This window comes from Heterocephalus glaber, unplaced genomic scaffold (genome assembly GCF_053883595.1).
Source record: "Heterocephalus glaber isolate CG9 unplaced genomic scaffold, H.glaber_assembly_v1.0 deba00001778, whole genome shotgun sequence".
NCBI classification, from domain to species: domain Eukaryota; kingdom Metazoa; phylum Chordata; class Mammalia; order Rodentia; family Bathyergidae; genus Heterocephalus; species Heterocephalus glaber.
The window spans coordinates 1419859-1447577 of NW_028258465.1; the positions used below are offsets into that span (position 1 = coordinate 1419859).

A 27719-nucleotide genomic window follows, 5' to 3' on the forward strand; every position below is an offset into this window, starting at 1 on the left:
GGTAACATTAGCAAACATTTTTTCCTGATTCACAGTTGAAGGGCTGTTTGTTCATTCCTGAGAAAGTCCAATTAAGACCAGCTGAGTTTCGAGCAAGAACAGGACTGCCAGTGGATACACAAAACGGTGAGATAATGAATGGTTGGTTTCTGAAGTGATCACTAAATTTTTGGAGTGATTTCTAACGTGGGGACAGCTAACTGATAAAGTATGAGGGAAGGTGGTTAGAAGCTACCATATTGCTTTTTCCCTGAGAAAGCTTTGCTCAATTGACCATAATATTAAACGAAGGTTTGGGTAGTCAGACACTGCTGTTCTAGAATGAATGTTTTTCCATTTTTGAAAAGCTAGAGAAATATTTCCTATATCTTTATTTGTCCTATACTTATTTGAGGCTTCAGTGAAATAAAAAAATAAAATTATATCCTTTGTTCTCCATCTTACAATGGAGAAGCTCAGCAGCAAGGAAATAGTCTAAGATAAGGCAGGCTTCAGAAGCCAAGGCCTCTTATGACAGTACGACTTCTAATCTACTCAGCCAATAGCTTCCAAAACAGAGCAGCTAGCAAAGAAAATCAATACTAAACTCTGAGCTCTGGTACATGTAGCTTTCTTTCCTGATTACTTAATCTTCCACAAGCAAAAATATACAATTTAAAAATTAACTCTGCAAAACATAACAGAAGGTTTAAAAATATCTGATAAATACAGCAGATTCGATGACATGGAATCCATTGTTTTTACCACTGTGTGTTTGTGGCATAGAAGAGCCACGTTCCTCTTGGAGAACGTTACACACATCTCACATTGTGATAGTTCTTACATTTACACCCTCTCCCTCCCTTTCCCTTCCTCCCCTAGAATGTCTGCCACCCTGATTTCTGCTCCCTCTTTTATTTTTGTTTATGACTTTTTGATTCTGGAGGATTCTCAGTATCTTATTAAATAGATGTGGCCCGCCACCTCCTACCATGGGAGCACAAGCTCACCTTATGTTGCTGTGGGGCACCAGCCTACCAACCCGCTGACCTCCTTTTCTCTGTCGATTCCTATCAAAGACATCAAAGAAGATGTGGAAGTCACAAAGTTAGAAAGTTTTATAGTTGACTTCTCACAAACTTTGAAGAGAAAAGGGCTGTTTCCAAAATTTTATCTTTTAAAATACATATATCTTATTGACTCAATATGAATTTGTTATTAAATAAATAACACTATTTCCATATAGTAGGAGGCCATGCATTAATACATTGCTTTGTATGATGTTTAATGAAGTTAAATAAATTAAATGAATTTTAATGTAGTCAGATAAGAACTATGTGGTATGCTTCAAAAGGGCAAATGTCTGCATATGTACATTTATCCACACACCCAGAAGTCCCCTGTAATATGAACAGAAAAACTGTAATATATTTAAAAGTGATCACACACAGTTATTTCAGGTTAGGATTATGAATGGTTAAAAAATACTCTTACTGCTATTGTAGCTTTTTATAAATTTCTTAAACTACCTGAAATAAAAGCTAACTTTAATGGAATCATTAGAGTTAGGTAAAACATAACATTTTCTCCCCCCATTAAGTTTATTGGTACATTTTAGGTATAAATTACATTTACATACATCATTGGGATCTTGTACCATTACATGAGTATCTTGGTTATTATTTTTTTCCCCCTTCCACTGCCCTCCCTTCACCCCCTCCACCCTTCCCTATTTGCAAAGATTTTGTTTCCATTTTTCCCTTTTCTCATATTTTTTCCCTTCTTTCCTTTACCCTACCTCTCCCACTTCCCCTGCTCCTTTAGACCTTTACTTCCTATTACATAATATCAAATATACATTTTTAAAATTAAAATATCAAGACCTAGGAGATATTACCACAGATTTTACAGAATTTAAAAGGAAATAAATTTGAAATAAATTTGACAACTTCTAAGAAGTACCTTGGAAGACAAATTAATGAAACTAACTCTGGAGGAAATATAAAATTTGAATAGCTACTATTAAAGAAAGTATATTCCTAGCTTGAAAACCTACCTATGTGACAACAACAAGCTCACATATGTTTTAACTGATAAATTATATCAAACAATTAAAGCAGAAAAAAAAGGAACACTTCTTCCCTCATTTTAGGAAATCAACATTGTGCTAATCCTAAAACTGGAGAAAGATAATAGAAGAAAAAAGTATGAACATAGATAGAAATTTGTTTAACAAAATGAACTATTAGAAATCAGATCTGGCAGGATATAGTATAAAGTGGTTTTGTTATAGGGATGGCAGTGTTGGTTCAGTATTGGAAGATCCACCCCCAAAAGTCATCATTTTAATAGAGGAAAGGAAAAAGCCATATGATCCTGTCACTAGTTGGAGAAAAAGTATTGGACTAAATTCCACAGCTGTTCATGGTAAAAGCTATCAGGAGAGTAGAAGTAGAACAGAAACTTCTCAGCAGATTAAAGACATATACTCTATACTTCCAGTGAGAAATGCCTTATATGAATGGAGAAGATGCAATGATTTCTCCTTAAGGTGGGGAACAAGGGCAGATATGCTTATTCTTTATCTGTCCATTAAACTTTGAAACCTTGGCCCAACCAAAATAGTCTGGCAATAAAATGACACAATTAGGATAGGATTGGCAAGGTAGAAGCAAAATTGTTAAATGTAGATGAAATGATCATCTACAGAGAAAATACTAGGAAATCTCTAGGAGCCCCTAGAACTTGTATTTGATTTTAGTAGGATTAGAAAACACAAGGTATATATAAACATTCAGGTTTGTGTATACTTGCTATAAATAAAGAATTGGATATAGAAATTTAAAAGTTATGTAGAAGTAAAAAGGACCTAGAAAAGTTAAAAAAAAAACCCAAAACCAAAAAACAAAACAATGTTGGAAGACGTTTAGTACCTAATTTTAAGACTTCTTCTAAAGCTACAGTAATCAAGGCAGTGTTGGGGTAAGGAGAGACATATAGATCATTTGAATAAAACAGAGAATCTAGAAATAGAACCACACATATATGGTCCAGTGAGTTTTGAAAGATTATTTAACATTAGCATTTTAAAGAATATAAACTCAACTCAAGAGCCAAGGAAAAGATAGTGTTTTCAGCAAACGGCACTAGAACACCTGGTATCTGTATATAAAAAATTAACCTCAACCCTTCATATCCATACATGAAAATAACTTGAAGGGATCTATGAACCTAAATATGAAAGCCTAAAAGTATAAAACTTTAAGAAGAAATCATAAGGGAAAATGTTTATGAATTTAGGGTAGGCAAGAACTTCCTAGGATACAAAAAACATGATGTATAAAAGAAAAAAATTGATAATTGAGATTCCATCCAAATTTAGAACTTTAAATGACATCATTTAAAATGAAAAGTAGTCCTTAAACAGACCATATTTACAATGCATATAACCTATGCCCAGAATATATAAAGAACTCTTACAGCTCATTAATAGACAACCCAATTAAAAAGTAGACACAAGAAGATGATCAATAGTACAGCACAAGGAAAGGTGTGCAACTCTAGAATCAGAAAAATACTAATCAGTACAATAACAAGACTGAATTATACAATCATTAAGGAAATGAAGTTAAAAGTTTTAAAAGCCTTGTCATGACTTTTTCTTTTTGTTGGATTCTCCCTCTTTGCATTTCATTTGTCATGGCCAATGGATTCATTCTGCTGGGTTTCCTGGGGTTGTGATCCTCATTGTCTTTTCCTAGGGTATTGTCTAAAATTTTCTGGGGTGCCAGTTTGGTATTCATGAAGTTTCTGAGGTGCTCTTTATCATGAAAGTGTCTTATTTCTCCATCAATTTTGAAATACAGTTTTGCAGGGTACATCAATCTGGGTTGGAGGCTGTTCTCCTTTAGGGCTTGAAATACTTCACTCCAAGCTCTTCTTGCCTTGAGGGTTTGCATTGAGAAGTCTGCTGTGATTCTGATGGGCTTTCCTTTGTATGTGATTTGTTTCTTTTCTCTCACTGTTTGTAGAATTTTGTTCTTCTGTTGGATTTCTGGAATCCTAACTATTATATGCCTATGTGTACATTTTTTCGATCAGGGCTAGCTGGAGTCCTATATGCCTCATTTATCTGTATGTGAAGTTCTTTTTCCCTGCTTGGGAAGTTTTCTGCCATCACTTCTGTGAAGTTTTTTTATGTCATCTGCACTCTCTCCTCTTTCTTCATTGACTCCAATCAGTCTTGTTTTATTCTTCTTTGCATTGTCTAGCAGCTGCTGGATTGATTTCTCGTGTTCCTTTACAATTTTAAAGCAATTTTTCTTTTCCTGGTCACTGATTGCAATCTTTCCTTCTATATCTGAAATTCTATCTTCACATTGGTTCATTCTGCTGCACAGACTTTCGATGGAGTTTTTAATCTCTTGGAAATCTGTTTGTATCTGTTTTATGGGTTCCATTTGTTTCCTATGTTGGGATTCCATCATGTTCCTCAGATCCTCTATTTTTTTATCTGTGTCCTCTCTAGATTTATTAATCATATCTTGCACTATGAGCACAATCTTTGCTGTTATCTGAGTAATTATTTCTGATTTCATTTTTCCCAGATCCTCTTTTGTTGCAAGTTCAGAGAGTCCAGGTGGTTGAGTGTCAGATTGTATCAGATTGTTTCATCTCCTTTCCCTTTGGGCTTACTGTAGGTGATCCAGAAATCTGTTTTTGAGGCTTGTTTATGTGTCTTCTCATTTCCACGGGGTGGGGGGGGGGTACTTCTGGCACCCATGCAGCTCACCTTCTCTGCCCTAGGAGCATGGAATGGTGGCGGGGGAGCTTTCTTCCAGGTCCTGGGACCGGCTCAGCTTCTCTGCCCTGGGAGCATGGAATGAACATAACTTTTTATATTCTGAAAATTTGTCCTTCTTCTCTACACTCTCACACATGTAAACAATTTGCTTTCCAGTATTGTAGACCATTTAGCTTTGATCCTGCTTTTTCCTCTACTTAATCATTCTTTTTTCTCTTCTAACTTCTATTTATTCTTAAAGATGCAGCATAGTAAATGTTCCCTTAGTCCATCATATCTGTCATATTCACCCTGTTTTTGTAGCTGGAGAGAACCCAGTCACCAAAGTTAACTTGTCCCCAATTCATCTGGAATTGTATTGCAAATGCTTGCTTATGTTTCTGTCTTTTCCATCAGACCACAAACATTTCAAGGAAGGAATCAGGTGAGTCACGTTTATGTCATGAAGCTTACCATAACAACAGTGTTATAATACTTATTAGAATAATTTTATCATCCATTCGTTCATTCATTTGTCCACTCAACAAATGTTAATGGACTCTTGCAATGTTCCATAACAATACAAAAAGTGAGAGAACAATGAGGTAAAAATAAATTAGGTGATTTTTACATAACTCCTACCTTGACACACAGATTTGACATGGAAGTGGAAGGGAATTTAAAAAAAATTGCAATTGGAAATTATGTGTCAATAGGTGGCTTTCTGGGGAATACTTCTCAAAAATATGTAAGAAAAAGATAAGATTTCTGATACCCCCCCCAGAAAAAAGAGTTATTATATGTTATAGCTCAAGCACTTCAGCTTATTTCCTGCCCCTATGGGCCAATTCTCAGTTTCTGAGTGAAGGAAAGTTAAAGCATTCAGTGTTGTCGCCAAGGCTGTATGAGATTACTTGGATAAGAACACAGTGGGAAATAGCTATAACTGACCTTAGAAGAGCACCAAAAGAAGTTTGTCTACAATGGAAACAAAGACATTCATCCACTTCAATGTTTGACTCTTTCTGGACAGAAACTGTGTCAATTTTGGGGCAGTCCTGGTCAGCAGAGTAAGAAGTAGTTCTTCAAGAACAGTTGACATTTTAAATACAGCAGAACTGCTACATGTGAGATTAAACCTTCAGTCAACAGGTAACAACAGGAAATAAAATCCAATGACTTCTTAGCATCCAGGGAGTTTTTCTCATGTTTACAAATACAGTTTCCTTGGGATGTACGTGTGTGTGTGTGTGTGTGTGTGTGTGTGTGTGTGTGAGAGTGAGTGTTGCAGGGAGGGATAACAAACAGGGAAACATGGGGGAAATCTCAGATTTATATTTCTGGAACAAAGCTTGTGCAATAACTAGAGTAGTGCAATAATCACACCCTAGCAGTGTGTACCACCCACCAGATCAACAAAGTGTGCCTCTGGATGATTGACACATAGGTCTCACATAAGCGGGAACACCCACCCCAGGTGTAAGTAGCACCATACAATTGGCTCATAGCATGGATAGAATAGAAAGAGAAAAAAAGAAGGAAGTCTCCCCCTTTTCCCTTTGCAGGAGCTCCACTCTGCCATTGCCTTCAAATGTTGAGCTCCAGTTCCCTCCAGCATCCAACACAGAGTCTCAGCATCCTGACATTGACTTGTACTGATACAGGAAAGTTTTAGATAACTTAACAGATTGAATATTAAGGTAGTTGTAGAAGCAAAATAAGTAATGTGTTCTTTTAAGATTTGCTTTTCCATAACTCCTTGTTTAAGCTGACAGTTATCTGACTCTATCTAACTGGTAACTTCATTAACCTAACAAAGTTACCCTGCCAGGGTGAATTTACAATACATATGTGCCTATCTTGTGTCTGTGACTTGTAAATAGGAACTGGAATTGTATTTACACATCAAAGACCACTAGGGATGAGATAATGGCTAAAAAGGATGTAAAAAGGGAAAAGCTGAACAAAGGGTGCAAGGATACTGACCAGACTGGTTTCTGGCGTTCCCGCCCGTTAGCGAGAAGAAATTTTATTATTTTATCTGAATTCTGTGTCTCCGTGTATTTCTTTCCGAGATTTCTGCAACAGTACCAGGCTCTGCGTGAGTTCCAAGCCTTTGACTTTGACCAGACACCCTGGCTCACCAGTGTGCAGATGGCCACTCTGCATTCTTTCTCCTGTGGCCTGGCCACCGGGGTCCTTCTGCTTCTGATCCGGGGAGCCTACCTGGTGAGTTATTAGTATGCACATCCATATATGTTCCACTAACCCTGCTCCTCCAGTGCATCCTAACTAATCCACATGCACTGCTGACGCTGTTCTCTGCACCCGCAGCACAGTCAAACCATGAGTCTTGGCAGTTCCTCTGCTTCTTCTGCTTCTGGAACTCCACACCCTGCATGGACTGGCCTTCTCTCAGCTTTGGGGATAAGTTATGCTTCCTTCTATCTCAGTCATTGCATGTACAGGTAAGTCTCCCTCATTTGACAGTAACACATCTGAAATTCCCCACACTCTGAAATGTTCTGAATACAGTCACGAAGCTGCAAGTGGAAAATTAAATACTATAAAACAGCTTAATGCAAAAAATATTTTAAAATATATTTTATCAAATTAACTTCAGGTTATCTGTATAAGGTGTAAGTATGAATGGATTTTCTGCTTAGGCCTTGGTCCTACACTCAAGATAGCTCATTATGTGTTATATGAATATTCCAAAATCTAAAAATTTCCTAAACCAAACACTTCTGCTCCAGTGTTTTGGATAAGAGATCCTCAACCTACACCCTTACATTCTGTGTTTAAAATCTCTGTCATCTCTGAATTTTCACTGTTAATTTTTATTTATCCAACCATTCTTAACTAAAATACTGTTTTCTAAAGAAAGATTTCTCCCTGGTTGTGTGTCAACATTCTACTCTATATTTATATGCAACATCTTACATTTCTCCTTCATTTACTGAACTTGTTGTTTAAGTTGGTGTATAATTAATTTAAATTCTATCTTTTCCACTAAAATGTATGCTCTAGAAAGATAAAGATGGAGATTGTCTTGATCTTCTTTTATTACTTATTCCTCAATGCCTGGGTTTGATGCCTTCTGCATAGAGGATCAACAGTATTTGTGGATGAATTAATTGATATTTAAATGAATAATGAATGAAAATTTATCAACATGCCACTTCTCAATTGATCATAAGGTCTTTGTGGATGCAGTTACACTTTTTTTATTTTATAGCCCAAGAAAATAGTATAAGCACTCAAGAAATGTTCATTTTATATTAGTCTACATTTTTTTACCCATTCATCTGTTGATGGAAATACAGGCAGCTTCTAAGACTGAGTTAGTATGAATTGTGCTGCTGTAAACATGGGTAAGCTGTAATATGATGTCTTTAACTCTCAGGAAGATATCTACAAGGGGAAGAGGTGGATCAAATGGAATTTCTAGTTTTAGTTTTGTGAAGAAACTTCATACTGATTTCCATAGTGTTTGTATTAGTTTGCATTCTCACCAACAACTTAGAAGGGTTCCTTTCCCCCCGAAGCTTCACTAGCATTTATTTTTATTTGATATCTTGATGATGGTCATTCTTTCTGCTACTCTGTGATTAAAGAAGAATAAACTTGAGTTATTTATAGGAAAATGGATGCATCTTGAGACTATAATGTTAAGTAAGATATATCAGACACATGAACTTAAACATAGCATGGTTTCTCTTATATGAGAAACTCAAATCATTAATAGAGAGTGAAATAAAAGCCAGATAATAGGAAGATAGACAGGGGCCTAGATGTTTTGCAATGAGAAATGGTACTAAGAAATGGAGGGGGCAAAGAAATGATAAAAAGAGTTAAGATGTCTTATGTACCAGCTCCCTGTAAGGAACGTGACGAATGTGTATAGCAAACATAAAAATTTGAAAAGAAAAAAAATATCCATTGTAGCTCCAGATCTCTAAAATTTATCCTCTAGTCTAAGAATTTGCACCTAACCAACATCTTCCATTTCCTCATTTCTTCCTCTTTTCCATGTCCTTTGACAACTGCTTTTGTCTCTCATTCTCTGAGATCAGTATTTTTAGGTCCCATAAAAGTGATGTTACATAATTTTGTCCCTCTATGCCCAGCTTATTTAACTTAGTGCAATATTTTCCAGTTTTGTCTATGTTGCTGCAAATGACAAACTTTCCCTCTCTTTTTAAAAGACTAATTAGTCCTCCCTTCTGTCTACCTACCATATTTTCTTTATTCATTCATCCATGAATGGACAATTAAGTTGCTTCTCTAGCTTGGCTGATGTGAATCCATTATGCATTTTATACCTTAAAAATACTCAATGTATACATTTAATATTCAACCACAAAAAATAAGAGCTAGTGAAGTAATGGATAATTTACTGAGCTTGATTGCCTCATTCTACGATGTATGCATTAATGAAAATCTTGCATTGTATCTCGTACGTATAAACTTGTTATTTATTGATCAAAGATAAAAATATATGCTTACTGAAGCTATCAATAAATGCAGATAACCTGTAAGTGAAAAATCAACCTTCTTGAATGAGAAATGAAGGTTTTGTGTAGTTTATATACAAGCGCATTCTGTGTTTTGTTTTTCTTTTTGCAGTATTGAAGACTAAACCCAGAGCCTTTGCATTTAGCTATATCACCAGCCAATTTTTAAAGTTTTTTATTTATTTTTTGACAGAGTTCTATTAAGATGCTCAGTTACTCAGGTGGGGATTGAACTTGGACTCCTCTGTTCTCAGCCTCCAAAGTGCTGGGATTAGGAGCTTGTTTTACCCCTTTTGTCTAAATTCATCTCATGTTTTTCAACTTTGATCATGAAGGTTATCTGTGACAAACAAGTAACTGCGTGAACCACTGGAGCTTCTCCTGAAGCCAAGGAAATATTGAGTGAATGGAATGAGACCAGTCTAGAAGTGCATACGCCAGCTACAGCAGTGGTAATCCACACTCGCTTAATAAACAAGTCAACATTTCACAGGAACAAAGCATCCCAGGGAGAAAAATGGGTAGATCATCCTCAGTCAGTGACTACCACAGCATTTCTATACTAGTAATTTACTACACATTTGCCATCATTAAGCTATTAGTCTAGTGTTGAGTATATTTCTCCCATGTAGTAAAATGTCACATGGTATTCCATGAATGTGGCTAATTTTTATATTATAGATCAGTTAAAACAATTTCAAATGAAAAACTCAAATTGTGCTTTCTCACACTCAAAAGTAAAAGGATGTTATCAGTTAATCCAGAGACACTGATATTTTAATTTACAAGAACTTCTAAAAATAAGTCAAATGCTTCTGGTAATAGAATGATTTTGATGTGATGGAAGTGTTGGACTTTCAGTTCTCATTCTGTGCATCCATTTCTCTCCCTAGGGTTTATGATTCTCTTCCTTGTCATAAAGAGTAGAATCTTATTTCTTAACTATCCATAGTGTGCATTTGTAATATTCACCAACCTGTTGCAACTTTGTCCTTATTACACCACAAATGTACAATTTTGAGTTATCAGATAGTCAAAGTAAGTATTTTCTTTCAGAAATCATGAGAGCAGATAGTATTTTATTTGAAAAGAGGTATCAGGTTTGCTAGCAGAACTTTTGGACATTTCAAAATTACTGTTTGAGGTCATATTTTAAGGAGGAAGCTTAATGGGAAGGTGTAAAAGGGGGCAGCTTAACGGGAAGCAGTTTGATGTGTTCAGGGCTTGGCTCGCTGTATTCTGGTGTTACAAACTGGTCAAGCAACTTCTGCCCGCTTTGTCCATGCTCTGGTTTCTTCTTTGTATAATGCCCTTCCTGCATACCTCACTGAAATCCAACCAGCCTTGCAAACAAAAATGCAACCCTAACTCCATGAACTCTTGAGTCAAAACAAGTAAGGATTTTTTTTCTTTTATTTGTGATAAAATCTTATATTATTGACAAGAATTAAAACTTAAAATCATAAAATATGTTTCATGTAATGGTCATTAGTAAGTATGTCTACACACATTTATGAGCTTAAAAAAATAAAAAAAGTATGTCTCTGGAGTCAACCATAAGCATTTTGAAGTGAAGGAGATATTAGGGCCCCATAGTCAACAGCTCATTAATGTGAGGGTCAGGGAATTTCAACTGTTTCTCCAAAGCCAAAAGGTTGGTAAGGTTAGAAACAAAAACTGCTTTTATCTGACTTTTTATTTTGTTATTTTTAGCAAGCTGTCTTGAACAGTGCTGTAATTAACACGTGATGGATATTCAATATAGTATTATTGGGTTTAAATATTCAAAAAATTATAAGTAACTCAATGTAATTCATAAATAGTCAAGAAAATACTTTGGAATGAAATTTTACCTTCTGTCAACATACTCTCCTCCAGTGCTCCCATTAATCCTAAATCCATGCCATGTTAGGGTGTCTTAGACTTGTTTATTGGTTGTTTATTTATTTATATTTATTCCCAGAACAATTGAAAGTAGTTTGCTCCCCCAAATCACAAATTCATTGTATATTATTAAAACAAGAAAAAAGACGAAGAGCCAGGTAATAGTCTAAAACCCAGGCTGAGACTAACTACTGATCTAAATATAAATCAAAGCTTTGAGCCTCCTTGAAACTGAGACACATAGGGGAATATGGTATACTATGTCATTCTCTTTATTTATTTATGGAAGTCAACCAAGAAAATGCAATGCAATGTTTTCTAATACAAACTGTTTGAGGTTTTATGTGATGAATCTTTATACATGGGACATTAGACACTATATTGGAAAGTAAATTCAAGAGTACTTTCAGAAAATGTTTAGGGTATCATTTATATAGCTCTTTTATAGATATCTTCTTAATAAAAGGAAATGGCACAATGATATATATATATATGTCATAGTATATATATTGTGCTTTGTGAAGACAGTTCTAAGTGTAACAGACTGAGATATAATTCAAGTAACTTTCAGAGGATTTTCTTTTTCAATTTAAGTCTAAGAGGCTGTCTGATGGTAAGCCTAGTGAGTGGACGATTAGTATATTTTTTTCACTTGTGTCACTACTTCCTTACTTAAGAACTTGAATGTAAATCATTTGAAGTGAAGGTACCATGGTTTGGACCTGAAATACAAATGCATTTTTGTATGACCGGTGGAAATACTTGTATGTAAATATCATGAATTGGGTGGTACAGCACCTTGTTCTGGAATTGAGGCCATCCACGGGTCAGTGTACTTCTCCAAAGTGGTCGGCTATAGAGCTTTCTGTAGGCAGAGCCAAGTCTTTCTCAAGTTACCTTGCTCAGTCTGCTCAAGTGTTTAAACAAATACTTTTTTGAAGTCTTCAGGTTCTTCCCCATCAATCTTACAGGATATGTACTTAAATGTTTGAGATTTTTAAAATCTGAATTGTATAATTCTTAGCTTTGGGGGAAATGTAATGGTCTCGAGATACTTACAATTCACTTGGTGACTGTGTGTGTTAATATATCTCCAGCGTGTCCAAAGGATGTATGACTTGCCTCCCTCCTATTCATCACCAATCACCGTAGAGTTATTGATTTTTGAAGAGAAAATAGCTTTTATTCTATTTCAAGACCTGTAAAAGTTACAGTTTTCTCTGCTCAGATCCCATTTGTTGCATCCAGCTACTATGTGATGGTCAGATAAGGACATGGAATTGTCATCAGAAAGAAGCACTTCCTACAAGTGGTCTTTGCCAATCAACTCAAAGGCTGATGACAGATCAATAAATACTGTGAAATGTCATAAGTTCTTTCCACTTTCTTAGTAAGTGGAAGCAGAATAATCATTGTTATGATCTTAAAATAACAGACACATATGCCCTTAACATTTAGATAAGGAGAGCCATGATAGGAAGGAAAAACAAGAAAAATAATAGTAAAAATAATCCCATGTTTTGAGAAATCATGTAAAAAATAAAGCACACAGTGCAAGGAAATATTTTTAATATCTAGGTAAACAAGGATATTGCATCAGACCAACCTCTTAATACTCAGACTCGCTAATTAAAATAGGCTCTATGAGATAGTGGCCTTCTGATGACAGATCTATCCATGCATAAAACGCAGACAAACATTCTGGGTGACATTGTTCAATGAGTCATTGGCAGAAATTTGTACCTCGGCAATTTTGTCTTCAAATATTCATTATGTGAATGAATGTCAAGTAAAATCCTTCTCAGGTAGATATGTTTGAAAATGATGTGGATTTCACACATGGAATCATATTCACCTTTTGCAGTCTTACGTTGGCTTCACGGATGCTGTCAATACTGTCTTTGCTTAGATTTGTCTTTTCTGTATGATTTTGTTTCGTCGCCAGCCCCCTCTTCCCCAGTGTTCAGGTGGCCGTGGTCTGGTGACTTCAGGGAGAGGAGCATCGGGTGGTTTTGAGGTGTCTGTTGTCTATGGTTACATATTTCCCTCATGGCTCATAGTAACCTACCATGGTGGGCTGTCTGAGCTGCCCCAGAAGGAGGCAAATCAAGAACAAAAATAAAACAAAAAACAACTTCCTGAAGAAAAATGTGCACTGCTACGAGAGCCAAGATCGGGACTAGATTCGCTACACTGTAGACAGCAGACGAGCTTCCTGCGGGCTGCAGAGGCCCTGCGTGGAAGGCAGAGGAGCATGCGCTCTGACCTGAAGATGCTGAGCTCAGGCGCGCCCAGCATCCCTGACTTTCCTCTTGGCCTCGTTCCTCTGTTTCATCTACAAATTTCTCGCAACCTCTGTGCTGGGTACAGAATCAACTCTGAATGAGATATGTGCTTTACCCTGTAGGCAGGAGCTTTCCGTCCTGATGCAGGCAGCACAGCGATTACAGGCCGACTCTACTTCCTGCTAAACACATACCTCCCTCTTGGGGGTGAGTGCCATTCAGGGCCTCGGTAAGTGCCAGCGCGTTACTCCTGTGAAGAGGAGACACCCAAGTGTGGTTGTGATCCATCTGTGCGAGGCTGCTGACACCTTCCCGGCCTGGCCTTGGGAGCGTGATGGTGACGGGACAGGACAGATCCGGGCTCTCGTGGGGCTTCCCCTTCAGCGCCTGCCTGTGAGCACAGGGCCTGCGTGCTGCACGTGTCTGGATCCAACGCGGACTTAGCAGCGCTCAGGCCTTGGCTCGCAGTAGGGTCCGGACCACACTTGGGTCTCAGATTATAAAGAACACACTGCACTTAGTTTGTAAGACGTGTTTTGTTTCAAATATAGTAAGTGTTCTAATATATTAATCCAAAGATGAAACAAACAGGTAACTCCATTAACTTGTTCCAGTCTCCTTTTTTAAGTGCCATTCTGCCAGGTTTCATGAGGAAAGGTAAGAATGTATTGCTTGTTGACATTTCCCAGAAATTCCTACTCCTTGTCTGCTATTGTTTATCTTGTAGGGAACAAATGGGATTCTTATGTATAGCACCAGAAATTCAACAAACAAACACGGACTTTTGAATGTCATTTCAGAACTGAAGTACACACACACACACACACACACACACACACACACACACGCACACACAGGTGGGTTAAGGAGGAGAGAGAGAGAGAGGGAGAGAGAGACTGACTAAACTTGGCTAGAAATCCCAACATTACTATATCTGAGCCAAAACATGTCATTGCCAAAACATTTGAGTAAATTTCAGTTGGAATGCTATGCCAAATCCATCACCGTACATTCTTGAAAGTCCTGTAGTGACCCATAAAATTGTTCCCAGACTATTTATAATGAGGCAAATAAGAGTGAAGAACTGTTGAAGATGTGTTCAATATGGATACACACAATACACACAATAAGAGTTTTCTCACATTTGAAAATCGTACTATTTAACATGAACCTCTAGATTTCAAAATTCTCATGGAAAATTGAAGGCTTGGAGAACTTGTGTGTGTGTGTGTGTGTGTGTGTGTGTGTGTGTATGTGTGTTATAGTAACTGTCTCCTATTAGAAGGGGAGTTATTTCTTTAGTTTGGTCCACAACTATTTATGACCATCTAACTGCCAGTTGTCATGGTTTTGTTTCGTATCTGCTGGATTTACTCATTTATCTCCTGAATCTGGCTCTTTAGGAATTTGAGGTATTCCCGCACGGTTGAGAAGTCATAGAATGCCTTCCCATACTTAAATAATTGTCTTCAAACAGAAGTTTCTCATGCTTCCATGTACCTTTATTTATGGGCAAGATGTCTGTCCTCTTTCTTCTTCACATTTTCTAAGTGTACTTATACTCTTGACCTTTGCTTTGACCTTATATTTATTATGCAGGCAAGATTTGAACAATTGTAGCAGATATTTTCCAAAGCGTTAAGGTTTCACATATAGCTTTAACAATATGAGGTGCTTAGATTCCATGCACTCATGAGCCCCTTATTTTAAATACATTACTAAGATTTTGTCATTCTTTTCTTTAAATAAATGGATCATATAATTTTTTGTGAAGATATTGTGATTAGTCTGGCAAAGGGGTTGGATGATAGAAAAGATATTTAAGTTGCATGTTCATGTAAAAGCCAGTGGAAGAGCAGAATGTGCTAAATCAAAGTCTTCACTCTGTTTTGCCTTCAGGATTTTGTGGCACAGCATACAATATGCTGATACATTATCTGATAAAATTTCTGTTGCAATGATACAAATTAATAGAAAGGATTTATCATTTTTATCAAGTAATAGAAACAAGTACCCTCCTGGGAAATAGGACTTATCTCTGAATTAAAGCAATTAAATTCATGCCACTGAATCACACAACCTCAGTCCTTTGAGGTTATTTAAAATTGCTCCTGGTCACATGAAATACATTTTTAATGAGTAGCATAGAGCTCTGGAAGTACTTAAGGGTAGAAAGACTCCATGTTAAACATCATTTCGAACCCTTGCTAATGCGTATATCACATCCAAATAATCCTGTTACTCAGGTCAACAGGAAAGTTATACCCCACCACTGTCTAGGACAGTGGTATTTTAAAGGGTTAGAGAAACTCATGTTGCACGTTTTACTATTGATATGTATTTCATTTCTTTTATAATTACTTGTGAATATATTTTAATTTATAGGTTATATGTACAGGTCATTTTTACGTACTTAGGAATGCATATTCATACATATTTTTAGCATTTTGTCTATTGATGCACTTTAGGAAGAAAGTAATTTTAATCTTAATTGGTGACTGATGACACGATGGGGTTACTCTGATTATCCTGTTAGCCCTCTGAAGCATGACAAAATTCATAATTTAGGCTAGCAGTTAGATGTGGCTTAAAATACTCTGAAAATGAGTGTGCTGGATTGTATTTTTTTAATCAAAAAGTCACTAAATTATAGAGATAAAAGTGACATTAATATCACTTTATAAAAATTTTACTTAAACATTTCAGTTATAGTAATGTAAAATTTTTCAAGGGAATGTTAGGCAATATAATGCTAAATGTATATTTCCATTACAATAATATCAATTAGTTTGGGAGAAATTTCTGTATTATATAATATCAGAATTAATCTTTTAGAAATCAGACCACTACAAAACTGGAAAATATGTTAACAAATGAATAACTTGTTTTTGTTTTTGTTTTGTTGAGAGAGGGTCTCACTATATGGTCCAGGCTGGCCTTGAACTCGCTGTGTAGCTGAGAGTGTCCTCAAACTCGTGGCGATTCTCCTGACTCAGCCTCTCCTGGGATTACAGGCCTGCACCACCATGCCAAGCTTAACAAATGAATAACTGTAAACCATGTCCTATTCCTCAGATTTTTCCCAAAACAGTTTTAGGAGAGTTAGGTAAAAGATGCAAAGTTTTTTTAAGTTGATAGTGAAATGGTGGAAAATTTAACTGGAGACAATAAAAGAATATAAAATCTTTCAAGAGATCACCTCCAAAGCTAACATTGTTTTCTGTAGTATCAAGGCCATTTTATATATCAATATTTGGACATCCTTAGAAAAAAATGCTGTATATTTGTTGCAACAACTCAATGAGATAACTTTCACCTTTCACTGGAAGATGAAATTTTCACAGTTTAGGTCTGACAGTGACACTTCATCATTTATTTAACTGTCAAGTGTTTTTCCCTCCCTCAGATTTTTGTTTAAATAAAAATTTCCAACATAGTGTCTCCTCTAAAAAGATCAACTATTTCTTTTATTTTTAAGAGACTCGGTACTCTAAATGCCTGGTTTCCTCTAGACTTTCTGTATAGGGACCAACTTGCTCCATCAACCTGGCCCACCCCAGGTCTGCATCACAGAGCAGTGTCTGTTATAGTTCTAAATTTTAGCAGAACTGTCCGAGACAGACAATATTACTTCACTTCACAGTATTACTTTATCCCTATGTATTTTGATGTATCATTATTGTGATTGGTCCCAATTAACCAAACACATAAGAATAACACTACAATGATCAAAATCAAAAGCATATAAACCGGTATACAGTTGGTTCAAATGTCCAGTTGAAAAGATTTTGTAATTAATTAGATGAATTTTTCAGAGGATGTAAACGACAGATGTATCAGAATCTTGCTTATATTAGCAAGGAGAAAAACAAGTGTGGAGAATAAAAGACAGTGATACTCTAGGATTATTTTAAATGTTCCACAATAATAAGCAATTATTAATATAGGAACTCTGAGATATCAGTTTATTGAAAGTATTTGAGATTTATGTTTATTTAAAGAATTTTAAATTTTTTATATTTATAATTGTTTACATATTTACCCCTTCGGTTTTTCCCATAAATTCAGAAAGTCATGTTCTCCTTGAGATATATTATTTTCACTGTTTAAAGTATTAAGACAACTTATCTACTTTACCACACCATAGACCACAATATCAAGTTAAAATGTTGTATACTTGGTTTTAGAAAATGTGATTTAAAACTTTTTATACCAACAATTACAACTAAGATTTTACTTTTTAAATCTAGATAACTATTTTTACAGTAATTATACTTTTATTAGAAGACAAATGATGAAATTGATATATTACAAAAAGGAAATTCTAGCTTTATGTGTCATTTCTAAGAAAGCAAGCATGTATTTACAAAAAAACAAGAGGATTGCACTCATATAATTATATTTTTGACTTTATGCACTGTGCTCATTCCTTGTTTCTCTATCATTTGTTTGTATACAACTTTTCATGCTTAATGTCCAGATTTTTCTCGAAAATGAATTAAGTGAATTAATGAAAATTGTTGGACAATATTTCATATTCACCTTAAATAAATAAGTATATATTCATATTGAGAGGAAAATGATACATCAAACTTTTCCTCAGTCTATTACAAATTCATTAATTTAAAAAATTACAATTTTTGCACTGAAGTTCATATCATTCTCAATTTATTTTAAATGAATCATATATATTCATAATCTAGCAAATAGTATGTTAAACTATATATGTGCATGTATTAGATCACAATTATCTATGTATATGCATTTGTAAATCTCATTCATATGTCAAAAATTTGAATTTTAGATTAAAAATATCTGCTGTGTTAGAAAATTGTATACAAAAGTACATGCCATTTGTCCTAATGACACTGATATTATATCAGTCATTTTCAAATCTAAACCAGTAATCAAACTATCGAGATGGATTATAAAACAGAAAATACATTCCTAAGAATTCAACATGTAGATGATTTTTTTTTACTTATGTAATTCTCTTGAAAATACTTCATGTAGATAGAGCAGTATCATAAATCATTTGCTTACTAGCTCATTTGACATTACTTTCTCATGTTTGTTGCTTAAAAAATTAAGCTGTGTGTGTAAAAGTCAATGACCTTTTGTAATCTTTGTAGCTGAGGCAATATAAATCAAGAAACAATCATGTGCTATTTCTATCAATGTTGGTTACTGATTAATTCTTCTACCAGAAAGTAATTTCTATTCATATAGGAACTTTTCTTCCCTCATTCAGCAGTATAGTCCCATAGCCCAAACTGTGTCTTATATACAGTAGAAATCAACAGAAATAAAAGAAAGTAAATCATTATATCTTCAAAATTAGTATAAAATCAAATAGTAAAGAATTTTGAGCTATATAAAAATCTTCCCCATTACAACTCTTGATTATGTCAATAAAATCACCTTACAGTGATGAAAAAGACACTACATTATGGTCTTTTTTGTGATAAAAATGAAAACTGGCTCTCTTGGTGAGCCTATTGGGATAACATAGATTAAATATTTTAACATTTTCAGAGCCATGATTTCAAGCAATCTATGCATACAGAGCATATTGGATGTATGTTACTATTTTCTTAATTGGCATATAATCAAGTAAATAATTGTTTTAAAAGAATTCCCTTAAATCACTAAAGAAAAGCACCCCAAACTTGATGGTAGCTAATAAGGGGGAATTTAAATGTAGGAAGTATGGGAAATATTTTAATAGATTTTATTTATGATACATAGTGGAGACTGTTTGTAATGTGATTTGTCACTCTTCCTCCATCTCTGTAATCTGGGCTTGGCCCTGGGGCTTGTTCTGGCTAATAAGATGTTCATAAATGTGACACGGCAGATACTTGAGAAGCTCCTTGTTCACTAGTGTGTATCCAGCTCACTGCTATCAGGACACAGCTGCCATATGCAGAATCCACACCAGGCTGCTAGGTGTTAGACACACAGCTGCCCTGGCTGGACACCGAGTCCACGGCCAGCTTATCCCAGAAGCTCCGTGTACCTGGAATTGCACATGTGAGCCAAGTGAACACAGTCAAATGAGACTCTGCAGAGCCCAGGACTGATTCCAGCCTGCAGGATCACAACCTAGCAAATGGTCGTTGCTTTAAGCCACTCGTGGTCAGGGTGTTAGTCATGCAGCAAAAGCCAAATGATACAGATGGAGATGGGTTGAATCACTTTTTTCTTCTTGTCTCTGTTTTGAGTTAAATTTAGTAAGAATCATAGGACCAGTGAAGTCATCTGAAAGTCACTCAGTATTTTTACTCGTCTGCAGGAATTCTTCACTCATAACCATGCCTGGACAAGTTTGAATTATATTTCTTAGCACTGTTACTTAAAGAATCCTAAGGAAAATGGCAATATGTAATAGAAGTAACTCTTTGGGAAATAAAACCTTTCCAATTGATTAAAAACTCATGCGTACAAGATTTAAAAAGTTGGTTTCCACTTCAAAAGCAGTGAGACTAGAAAGAATAATCACAGTAAAATATCTGCAATCCTACTAAACTAAGAAATAGGCTGAAAGCAAGGTAAAGGATGGTAAAAATTATTAGACTTAGGTCTGAAATAACAACCATCTTCCTTGGAAGCACAGATGGGCATTAAATGGAAATACGCGATAAGTAAAAATGCTGAAAGAGATTTAGGTAACCACAGTGGACAGTACAGGAGAGGCTTTTAAAAGGCATGGAAGAAAACCAATTTAACAAATAGGAAACTGTCCCGGATTTGTGTAATATAAGAAAAGCGTCTCCTTGAGTTTGATGTTGATTTCAAATACAGATTCAGAAAGAGAGAAATTGTGGGGAGTTATGAAAAGATTCTCCCACATGATTAGGGCGTGAGGTACTAATATATGAAGAAGGATTAAAGGACAGACGTGTGGAGTTCTGGGCTAAAGGTGAGTGGCTGAAAATACAGCAGCAGTTTCCAAACCTGTGAAAGACACGAGAGTACTTTAAAAAAAGATTTTCATATTTATTTCTACACTCGGAACTCTTTGAAAACTGAAATTCACATTACATCATATTAAAAGTTAAGCAATTTTTCTTCATATACAGGAAAGCACATGACATAGAAAGGAGATTTAGTGAACAGTAATTGTTGCTTGAAAATGTATCAAAAAAGCACATATTTAAAATTTTAGCCTTGGGGAAGTTGGTGGTGTAATTGCTTACTATCCTTGATTAAAGTACCAAAAAGTTATATAGAGAATGTCACTGTGTATATTTATTTCCAGTTGATTACCTAAAGGATTTGTAATGATATTATATAGAACACATATAAATTAAATTTTAAAATATCAAAACATTTGCCAAAATATTAGTTAATGTATTTGCTGTTTAAGCATTAAATTTACCTTTCCCAGCAAAACCTCAGAATTTCTAGGTTATATCATTTTCTGAGCAAGTAAATTAAACATATGTATCAGAAACCATAAATAAAATAATGATGATTTCAGAAGATCTAGAAAGTTCCTCAAATGTTATGTAGAATTATTTTTGTTTCTGATCTTATTGGTGATTTTTTCTAACAACTTGTGAAAAGTACTTAACTTTGTCTCAAATCTTACTGGGCTATACGGTGACAGTTATTAGTTCTGTCTCAGGCCCATATTTTAGGATAACTATATTTGATGCTATGAGTCAAATTCCAGTAAGAATTGTTCTTATCCAAATTAATAAAATACATACTTTTATTTGCAATGTATCCCGATTACTTTCTGCTATATTAGCAGGGAAATCTATAACCTCAAAGACCACTGTGGCAAATACTAAGCCATCTAAGTCTACTGGGAGAAAGTCAGAAAAGGTAGGAGGTTGGCCAGGGAGTAGACATGCCACTAAAATTTAAAATTAAGAGGTGAGGTTAGACTTCATCTAGATATGTAAAGTAATCATATTTTTGGTTATTAAACGCTTTGAAAATGTGACTTGTGTGCTTTGAGAAGAAAACGTTTAACTTAGAACAAATTTTGGGAATAATAAAACCCTCACTGATTCTCAATTTTCCATTACCGATCACTTGTGAAGAATTATGATGGGTTTATATGCCGATTTGGCATTAGGAAATGTCACATGTGCCAATGACAAGAGCTTCCGTAGGGTCTGCGCTGCCCACCCAGGAGGTTGAAATCAATTTCATGCACTTTCTGGGCTGTGCCCACTTTTGCCAACTATTTTCCTTTCCATCTTTTCACTCTCGTGGTCATCATTATGAATTATAAACCTCTCACCAATAATTCGAATGACCTCAATTTCCTTCCACATTTTTCTTTAGTGCTGGATATGTTCATTTTACTTTTTAACATCTCACATTTTAGCAAAGTTGTCATTTAAAATGCATACAGAGCTAGAAAGTAAATTACTAGGGTAAAGAGCATTTCAAGATGATTGAAAATCTGCCTCATGAGCTGCTGCCTTTTCTATTTTGCAGTTGGATTTACTAAGAAGGTGTTAGAAATGAGATTTCCCAGGTAAAAATAAATGTGCTGTATTCGTTTTCTATTTTATTGTGCCTTTCTTTAGGGTTTTTACATCATTATTCTCTGTATGGTAAAACCCAGAATAAACAATGCCACTTATGACATACAGTTACAGAATTTTGCACATTGGCACACTCAAAATACCCAGACACTTAGTTGAAGTTTTATATTTCAGATTTCATTAAAAATGGGTGAATCTTTTTCACAGTTTTTTTAAAGTCCTTTTATCTGTTGTTTCCAGACAGTATCAAATTTCACAACATTTTCCATATTTTACTCAAACATATATATGATAGAATGACTTAGAACAAGCAGTATTTTTGTTAAGATGAAATTTTAAAAATTAGATTTTGAAAATCATTTATCCAAGTATGGTCATTGAGTGTAATAGTTGGCTGTAGTTACAGTAGTGTGAATTTTATAAACAAGTGTATATTTTAGTGCTTCTGTATTGTTACCTCTCTCTTCCTTATTTCAATTTTTCCTGCAGAACTAATGCAATATGTTAAATATGATTGATTTTCTAGTGTTTCTTCATTAAGTTGAGATTATTGCAAATTATAATTTCTCTCATTTCACAAAGCTTGCATTTTGAATATTGTCAATGGTTATGCCAAGGAAAAGTAATTTGAGCTTAAGAAAATGTTTCACAAATCACTATATTTGATTGCCCATTAAATGAACATTGTATCCTTTGTATACTTACGGTTGTTTTTGAAATAAGCCTTTACTTTTGAAAAATGTGCCAAAAAAAATAGTCCAAGTATCAACAAGAAAGGCCCTTAAAAGCAACTTATCTATTCTGTTAGCATTTAGTCATCCATGACATAATGTCAGTCATTTTTCCTGAAACTTTATCCCAGTGCTTTTTGGCTACAGTCCAAAGGCAAATAAACCTAGGTGAGTTCTAATTCACATGTTTTTTTAAAGTGACATTTAGGTTCTTCCAACAGAAACAAAATTCTAGCTCTTGGTATATGCACAGCACTCACTGTCTTATATTGGGTTGTTTTAGCTTCCTACCAACCTGACTTGTTTTACCTGCTTTGAAAAAGAAGAGATGATTCTCAAGGAGTTAGAGTAACTAATCCCATTTAACCAGATAATGACAGTTAGTTAGCACTGGGTTCTATAGAGACTTCTTTTACTGCCCAGAAAAGAACTAAGAAGAAGGACAAGATGCTCCATAGTTAGAGAATGCATAGGAATAGAAAAAACAAACCAATATAAAAGGATGCTGTAAAGGATGCAGAGGAGCAGGAGGATGCTGAGGATAAACTTTCCAGTGCTTAGCTCTGGTGCAATGCTATCTTAGTTACTTTTTATTGCTGAGCCAAAATACCCAACACCCAAAGTTAAATGAGGAAAGGTTTATTTCAGCAAAGAGTTTGTAAATGATTCAGTCCATAGTCGGCTGGCTTCAAGGCAGGTTGGCACATGGCAGAGGGCATTGCAGAGGAGAAACAGTCCATGGCATGGTCGGCAGGAGGTAGCAAGCAGAGGGTCTGTCTTCCTTCTTTTTCCTTTATATCCCACTTAAACATAAACCTATCGTTGGTGCCACCCACACTTAGGGTGAGGCTTCCCATTATCCACACCCAGACCCATGCTAAACAGAGGACCAATTTAATTATCACACCCATAATCCACAGTCACATGCCCTAGATCCAGCCACCTCAAAAGCACAATCTATGAGTGCAGAGGGGTTTGTGGGGACATCTAGATACAAACCATAACAAATGCTATAGGTGATACATGTATAAGCAGTATGAATTTTTCAGGCTTATGTTTGTACAAATTTGCATATAAAAGAATAATAAGTGGAATTTAGAGTACAGAGAAGATTCACATCAGAATGAACTAGGCTGCATTCATAATTATGGTAACATATTTGAAAACTTTATTTTTTCCATGATGTGCTAAATCAAATCACAGATGACTGTAGAAGATCCAGGTAAATATATTCATATTTATTAATATAGTCTTACATTGCTGTATTTTACTGTGTTTGTGTGTGGGTGGATGGCTGGGGGGAGTCACATAGTTCTCCACAAATATTTTCAAGATTTCTGGATAGTGTACTTAACACTAGGAATAAAATTGCCATCAGAGTAAAATAGCCTGATAGTTTTATGCAAGTGAGTTAAAGTAAAATAAGGTATATATAAACCTGAAAGGAATGAGTCCTTTCAATAGTTATTGTATGGAGGAATTTTGTCTTGATTCTCACTAAATTAAAGCTGAGCATAGGCTGTTAGCAACTGCAGTTTTACTACAAGTCTAAATATTTTCATCCTCACAAAAGGTATTAGAAATTTTGACATATTTAAAAGCTCTCTAGATATCAAAGAAATATCACAAAATGAGATTGCAATGAATTTAGCTTTATATACTCACAAGTTTCTCCTGCCAGCCAGAGAATTGGACTGACTCATTTTCCCTGCTGAAGGTCTTTGCCTCCTTTGAATAGAACAAAAATTTTCAACTTGGAGTCTGTGAATGGACTGTGAGTCCACTGAAATCATAAAAAATTTTATGCATAAGCCTAAGTAAATTTTTTCTGGGAAAAGAATCAAATTTGGTACCGACTTTTAAAATTACCCAAGCGACTCTTTATATAAAATTGTATGGGTATGAAAATAAAGCTTCTCATTTCTTTATTTAATCAGCACGTTTCCTGTTTACTTTTCCTTCCTATTTATATGTGTTCATTTTTGGTACTTTATATAATTTTCTATGACAAATAGCGGATAATCTCCTGGACCGCAACAACTATTGCCTAGTTGTAATTACATGTAATTTTTAAAAACTTTTATTGGTGATGTCACCTCTTGAGATGAAGCCAATGAGTGGAATCAGATTTTACTAAGTATAAACCTAGATTTGTTTTTCAACAGTGAAATGGTATTTACCAATCCAACATGCAGTATTGTTTAAGATGATTTTCAGTTTCTTAAATATTTTCTGAAAAATTTTATAGAGTGAATTACTCTTGAAACAGAGAGAGAGAAAGAGAGGAAAGTGATGAGAGACAGTTTAAAAAGATTTCAGCACAATAACATTTGATATTTTGTCTATATATTTTGTGGCATAATTTGCTTCTCTGTATCCTGAATTTTGATCCTGATTGGTGGTAATTGTTGTTATAGTTTTCATTGAGTCTGAAATTATAGTGAGGTACAGAATTAATCATTTTGTTGAGTTTCAATGTTTTGTTACACTGTTATTTTGTGAGAAATATATATGTACATATATAAATATATGAATAAATATAAACTCAAAGAAATATATATATCTCCAAGACATGTAGATAAAGAAAGAGGAGAGAGGTTAAAATAGAAAATGAGAAATGTCACGTACATGTGACAACTTCCCATGATGAATGTAATCATAATGTAGTACAAACACGTACCAATGAGAAAGAAAAACTACAAACATATCTCTAAAAAGAAAAGTTATATTTGAAGTCATATTTTTCTAGCATGGCTTATCTCCGCTGGTGGGTACTCCAAGTTTAATTCTCCTAATCTTTCTGATTTCTAATTTTTTTGACAGTCTTACAGATAATTCCATCTTCCCAAAACTAGCTTGGAACACAAAGAGCAAATATTCTCCAATTTATATTTTAGTTAATAACTTAGTTTAATATTTTAGTATAATAACTTAGTAGAGAAAATGAGGATTATAATCACAGTTAAATAACATAATTGATACAGCTTCTAATTTACTAATTGCCATTTAAAATAGGTGAAGATTAAAATGTTATATTCTAAAAGATGAAACTCAGAACAATGAAGCATCAATAATAAGGAAAATTATTTCTCATTCCTTTCCATTTTTTAAAATTCGATAATCCAATGGGACTTTGCATATAATTTAAAATATATAAAATCTAGGCTTTGAAATAAGATGAACTGTGAAATTATACACAAATGTAAGTTAAGTTTTGATCTAGTATAGAAATTGGATGTACAAATTGTTCATAGAATTGAAATCTAGCAATGTTCTTTTCTTCGAGTATAAAATGAGAAATAACAAAAATTTTGATTGTTAGTAGTTTTGCAGCTAATTCTGTTATTGTTGTTTGTGTTTATGGTTCTTGAGCGAAGAAATACTTTACATTTATACATAAATGTAATAATGAGTAACACTAACAAATCTAATTATTTGAGAAGTAGTAATCTTGTGGCATAGTATATGAACTTAATTTATGCTATATGAATTAGGTACTATTATTAATCTTGAAGTCTAAGGGCATCAACTGGTAAGTGGTCTCAAGATGGGATTTTAGTTAAATAATCTAGCTTGAGACATTAGGCTTTTATTTTTGGTACAGGGGATCGAACTTGGGACTTGTGCTTACAAGGCTGGTGGCAGAACCACTGAGCTAAATCCCCGGACCAAAACATTAAGCTTTTGATCATTAGTTTGTACGGCTTTTCAGTATATAACTGTCAAACATGACAAATAATTTAGTTTTTATTTTCATAATTTTATTGGAAGTACTATTATGAATTCACATTCACAAATTATTTACACTTCTGCTAATATGATAAAATGTACATAAAGAATCTATTGTTACATTGATTACATTTCAAAGTAAAGATGTTTTAGAAATCCTGGTTTAATAGCAGCTATTAGTTCTATGAATTACAAAAGAATTGTATTAGAATTGGTAAGGTATCCTATTTACTTGGAAGAGTGCTTGCTTCGGCAGCACATATACTAAATATTTGGAAGAAATTCACCAGTGAGGCCATCTAAACTAGGGTTTTCTTTGTATAAATTTAATTTAAAAAATGAGAACTTCAATTTGGGTGGGCCAGTAAATTCTGACAGAGAGGAATGAAGACAGAAGAGACAGAGAGTATCTTTGTGTGTGTGTGTGTGTGTGGGGGGGATGGTTCAGAGGACCTCACTGAAATGAAGCCCTGAATTGAGTCAAATCCCAGATGTATTGAGGAACATCAAAGGCATAGTGTTCCTCTGAGTGCAGAGGTGTGTTTTAGGCTAGCAAGGCATGGTGATGGTTTGTCTGAACTATTAACTTTTATCTGATTGTCCCCTAGGGAACTTCTTTGTTTTCCCTATAAGGCTCATCTCTGCTCAAGTTGGCAAAACTCTTCAAGATGTTCCAGCTCCTGGAAGTTAGCAGTCTTCTGGCCCCTGAATCCATCCTAGCAGACATTGACCCATCCGGTGTTGCAAGGAACTCCCCATTGAGTTAATCATATATTCTATTTCTTCTGTGTGAACTTTTGTAATTTCCGTCTTTCTCTCAAAATGACAAACCAAGTGACCTAATGTTTTCATGCTATTTACTTTATATGCTTTTAACATCTGTAGAATCTGTAGTGATGTCACAGTCCTTATTGTTGTTATTGATAATATGTTTCTTCTCTTGAAGCAATAAATTTGGTGACATTTTTACCTCTTTAAAATTCGATTGCATTGTTTTCACATTCATCCAATATAGATTCCTTCATTGGCACATTGATATGTAAAATTATATTATTTAGCTTCATATTGTATACATATTTTCTAAATAACTTTCTATTATGAATTTGCAATTGAATTCTGTTGGGGAGAGAAAAATAGTTTGTATGACTTATTTGAATTATTTCAAATACTAGATTACTAGATTTATTCAGAATTTGACAAATATTTCATGTGTATATGTAGAGAATGTGTTAGTTTGGTTTGGATTGGGATTTCTACAGCTATAAAAGTGAATTAGGTGAAAACAGTAAATAATGTTGTTTAAT

The 27719-nt window shown here is 34.7% G+C and overlaps 1 long non-coding RNA gene across 1 annotated transcript; it reads left to right on the forward strand.

Moving 5' to 3' along the window:
• Nucleotides 1–27719, forward strand: LOC147820995 (uncharacterized). The gene is made up of 5 exons (XR_015447853.1): nt 1–126; nt 5796–5914; nt 6838–6991; nt 7097–7230; nt 27024–27719. It is a non-coding gene; the product is annotated as an uncharacterized LOC147820995 (long non-coding RNA).